Below are 5568 nucleotides of genomic sequence, written 5' to 3' on the forward strand. Positions count from 1 at the left end.
CCATACTCCTTCATGTCTCTGTGACTGGGCCCTGTTTAATGTCCCCATTCGCCCATTTAGTGTTTAATGTCTCAATTTAATGTCAGCACACTCCATACAAGTCATGTAACAGCAGTTGGGATAAGATAATATTGTGGGTTTTTAATTCTAGATGTCTAGTCGGGTTCATAGGTTAACTTAAAGGTTACACCACGTCAATGGCATTCTAGTTGGGTGCCCGTGGTGACACTGAATGACATAATGGCATGGTTTCAATCAGACATACTCAACCTCGTCTTGCCACGGGGCACGTTTGAGTGGCCCAAACTTCTCGTGGTACAAAAAATTTGGGTCGATGGTAATACTTTCTCATATTATACCTTAATTACTCTCATAACTCATAACATAGGTACATGGTAAAGTTTCCCTATCTCTATACTACCTAGGTACATACCTATTGTAATGAAAATTGAAAAATACATCAGAGTCCCTTTAGAGAGCTGAAGGAATTAAAGTTAAACACTGAAGAGGATGTTTTGTACCTGGATTGGTACCGAAGTGAACTTGCTTGGTCTGACACTATAGCATTTAGAACCATCTCCCATTATTTTCTTAATTTAAGCTGACTTGTACACAAATAATAGTGCTTATTTATACTGCTCGCATAGGACTGTGAAGTCCCTTTACTCCAGCAGTAGGCTACTTACTACTATTATTGTGGTCAAATTCTCAAATTATATTGAGGATAAAATTCCATACCTCGGCTGGGATTGAACCCACGCCCTCCTGTTTAGGCCTGAGGGTGATCTTGGTGATATCATTAGAGTATAGCCTGTCCGAACATATGGCAGTATGGCCTGTCCGAAAAAAAAACTGGCCTCTCTTCAAAATCAAACCGGTCTACATCACAAAGAACGATCTAATTTGGCGGAAAATTTCGACCAAACTACAGTCTGGACGCACCTTTTTTTTAGGTTTGACAGAGGGAACTGTAACTGTTAAGGTCCTATGTTCCGGAAATCGAAGAGAGAAATTAAGACAGGATAGGGAAAAAGCCAGCCGTTCCTAGAACGAACACCGTTCAGGATGAAATCTGCCCTGGGCGAGAATCGAGCCCAGACGCGCTACCAACCTAGCTAGCTAAGCTGGCAAACGCACCTTTAGATTGCATGATTTTTCGTGAGAATATCACCAGAAACTGATTCGTTCGCGGTATCAGCCGTGTCTTAATCACGAAATTAATATCAATGTGGTCTCCATCACCGAGTTCATAGCGAGGTCTCCCTATGAACCTCTCAGGAGTGTCAATCTTTTCCAATCGTGCCAGGTTTCCTTGATTGACGTTACTCAAGTCATCACGATCACCTTCAATGATTGCTCTGCACTGAACCCTATGTCGTCGTAATATCACGAATCCGCCCTGGGCGAGAATCGAGTCCAGACGCGCTACCAACCTAGCTAGCTAAGCCGGCAAACGCACCTTTAGATTGCATGATTTTTCGTGAGAATATCACCAGAAACTGATTCGTTCGCGGTATCAGGCGTGTCTTAATCAAGAAATTAATATCAATGTGGTCTCCATCACCGAGTTCATAGCGAGGTCTCCCAATGAACCTCTCAGGAGTGTCAATCTTTTCCAATCGTGCCAGATTTCCTTGATTGACGTTACTCAAGTCATCACGATCACCTTCAATGATTGCTCTGCACTGAACCCTATGTCGTCGTAATATCACGAATCACGACCATATTGCCAACCACACGACTTTCTCTGCCACTTTGGTCTTTAAATCTGGTTTTTTACCTCGTAAGGAACGAGAAAAAAAATTGGATAAATAACAATATCGAAAGTAATTACGGGTAGGGACAACTCTCGCCTTCAAGGAAAAGTAGAATGTAGATTGTAGATGCATCGAAAGATAATTTGATTAGCATGATTGAATGTTTGTATTGATGATTCACTGGTTTTGTTGGTTGGATCTGTTGGTCTGGTCAATTTCCTGTGTGTGTTCAGTAGCTTCAGTAAGTACTTTGTCTGGGAATAGATTTCGGATTGTGGTCATTTCTCTGTACGTGTGTAATTATTGCACCTATATTGTTGGTTTTGTCTTTCTAAAGAAGCTTGAGCGCTTGCAGATCTTCAGATGTGAAATTAAAACAAGGTAGACTTATGAGATTCCCTGATGTGAAATCCATTCTCTGAAATCAAACATTTCTTCGTCGCTTCAGTAAGTGCTTTGTCTGGGAATAGATTTCGGATTGTGGTCATTTCTCTGTACGTGTGTAATTATTGCACCTTCATTGTTGGTTTTGTCTTTCTAAGGAAGCTTGAGCGCTTGAAGATCTTCAGATGTGAAATTAAAACAAGGTAGACTTATGAGATTCCCTGATGTGAAATCCATTCTCTGAAATCAAACATTTCTTCGTCAATATTTTCCGTGTTCAGATGCAACGGTGAGTGTGCAAATCAGCTGAAAGTTCAGAATCAGCAATGCAAAGCAGTGAACACACCTTGAATAGACAACATCCACTTCAGGTTTCTGATTTTAGAGAGTGCAAAAAATCCGACTGTTCGAAGCGATCAAAAATTGGACACGATCCAAACAGAATTCATAAATATCAAAATCCTTTCAAACTGTAACGGAATTCTTGGATAGACATGTGGATATGTGATATGCGAGAGGCATAATGAGTGAACAGGTTTTTGTAAAAGTTCACAATAGTCTCTAATTCTGATGCTAATGGCGAAGCCTTGCCAGGGCTGTACTTAGACTGATTGACAATATGGAGGAGACAATTTGGTCTAAATGAAGTACTGAAGATATGAGTGTGTACGCATGCCAAAATCCACTGCCAAAAATGTATGTGTCACAAAGCCAAATGTGCCACAATGTCTTTGGAAGTTAATCTGTTTTTGCTGAAGGTATGAGCGTGTACGCATGCCAAAATCCACTGCCAAAAATGTATGTGTCACAAAGCCAAATGTGCCACAATGTCTTTGGAAGTTAATCTGTTTTTGAAGGTATGAGTGTGTACACATGCCAAAATCCACTGCCAAAAATGTATGTGTCACAAAGCTAAATGTGCCACAATGTCTTTGGAAGTTAATCTGTTTTTGCACAATGTGATCAATTTTTGCAGTTTCCCTTTTTCTGTATTTTGATTTAACAATTCGAACCCGGAGATACAATAGTTTGGAGATCTTGAAAAGTGATTAATTAGGTGTTGCTCGATATTCTTTCTGGAACTTATGGCCGATCTTACCACTGAGACTTTCAGTCTGAGAGTACCACAGGGCCAAGGATTTTCTTTGACGTCACCCATTTGAATCATTTGACACAGGCCAGTATTTCTTAAATTCTAGATTAACTGAAAACTCTGTGCGGTAAGATCAACTATTTATGAAACATTTTTCAGACCTAAGTCTATTTTAGGAGAAATAAATTGTCTTTTTCCTCTTTTTAGATTAAATGAGTCCTTCTTTCCCTTTATTCCGTTTTCTTTTGTGTCCATTTAGTTTGAAACTTAGCCCTGAGGAAAGGGAAACTGTTTCAAATTCTACAAAAGATACACGAGGCTTTTAAAGGGGTTTTATCTTATTCCGATGGCCATTTTTGCACTTCATACTCCCAGTAATGTCTTCAGCAGCATTTTTTCTACAGCAAAGGTTCTAAATATGGACCTATAATACCTATAATTAGAATAAACGATATGCAAATATTTCAATGGGTTACTTTCTGGTGTTCTCGTGTTGACCCAGCACCTAAATGGGAAGTATTGTGTCTGTTCTCGCTCATCTGATGAGAGGCATACTAATAACTTCTCACATGTTTATTCTTTACTGTACTTTATATGACTTGTATGTTTGGGTTGATTGGCTGAACCACTCACGTGATGCAGTCACGTTACCTAGGCAGAAGTTGGTGATTAAAATATGTATACAGGATGGACGGACCTCGCTCCGCTGCCGCTCGCCGCTCGCTCCATTTTGCACCCAGGTGCCCAGGTCTGTGGTTGGGTGGGGGTGGAAGAACTCGTTCAGGAGCAGAGAACCTTCACAACCTTCTCAATTTAAACTCTTGTTGTGGTTATGTACCGGGTTGGGATAGGCAAGGTTGGTAAACTAACCTTACTTTTAAGTTACCACTCCCATGCCAAACTGTACAAACAATATCCTGTCTGAACCAGTCTGAGCTTTTCCCAACCCGGTACATAACCACAACCTTATAATGTTGATTTTTTAACCGTGGCCGCAGTTGTCAAGTCTGTCCAAATGAAAATCTTTCAGAAAATCAGGATAAAGATGGACTTGCCTGGGATTCCTCAGAAATTAAGACGATTCATTGGAAAAAATTGGAAATAGGGAGGTAGGCGGGTAATAGGTAATTGAAGACTTTATCTTTATACCCCACCCAATATGATTAGATACTTAGATGCACTTACCTTATAACTTGTAAGCGACAGGTCGCGGGATCGATTCTCGGGGCAAACATTATCCCAAACGAACAAGGTGTTCGTGCTCGAAACGACTTTTCTTTCTCAATCTCAAAGTTACCTTATAACTTGTAAGCGATAGGTCGCGGGATCGATTCTCGGGGCAAACATTATCCCAAACGAACAAGGTGTTCGTGCTCGAAACGACTTTTCTTTCTCAATCTCAAAGGTAGGTACTTAGATGCATCGGTATACAATTATGGTACCTATAATAATAATTATCTATGTACTCATAAGTAAGCAGGTATTCGCGTCATAAATCCAATCTCAAAATGCAATTTGTTGTCTTGTTCGTTCAACCCCCAATGTTCATCAAATCCTGAACACTATTATGGAAGAAACTTGTATCCGTAGATTTATAAACTTTTTATTCTTTTAAATTGCTTTTTGTCAAAAAAAAAAATTATAATAATAATAAAAAGTATAAATCTCTTGGGAGGAAAGAGAAAAAAAGAAAAATGCCACAACAAGGCCCGCAGCCTTTTTCTCCATTTCATGAGAAATAGTAGTGAAGAACACTTTAAACTTACCACACTCAACTTCGAGAGGGGTTTTCTCCTTTTCTCTATTTCCAGGCACAAAACATTTTTCAGACCTGAGACATTTTAGGAGAAATAAATTGTCTTTTCCCTCTTTTTAGATTAAATGAGTCCTTCTATCCGTTTATTTCCGTTTTCTTTTGCGTCCATTTAGTTTGAAACTTAGCCCTGAGGAAAGGAAAACTGTTTTAAATTCTTCAAAAGATACACGAGGCTTTTAAAGGGGTTCTATCTTATTCCGATGGCCATTTTTGCACTTCATACTCCCAGTAATGTCTTCAGCAGCATTTTTTCTACAGCAAAGGTTCTAAATATGGACCTATAATACCTATAATTAGAATAAACGATATGCAAATATTTCAACGGGTTACTTTCTGGTGTTCTCGTGTTGACCCAGCACCTAAATGGGAAGTATTGTGTCTGTTCTCGCTCATCTGATGAGAGGCATACTACGGGATGGGCATGCTACGACACAGACCACAAGCGTCCAATGTAGCAGTTGTTTCATCGCTACGAAATAAAAACGGCGGTGAAACACTCATCTTTAAAAAAAAAAAAA

This window comes from Diaphorina citri, unplaced genomic scaffold (genome assembly GCF_000475195.1).
Source record: "Diaphorina citri unplaced genomic scaffold, Diaci psyllid genome assembly version 1.1 scaffold1313, whole genome shotgun sequence".
NCBI classification, from domain to species: Eukaryota; Metazoa; Arthropoda; class Insecta; order Hemiptera; family Psyllidae; genus Diaphorina; species Diaphorina citri.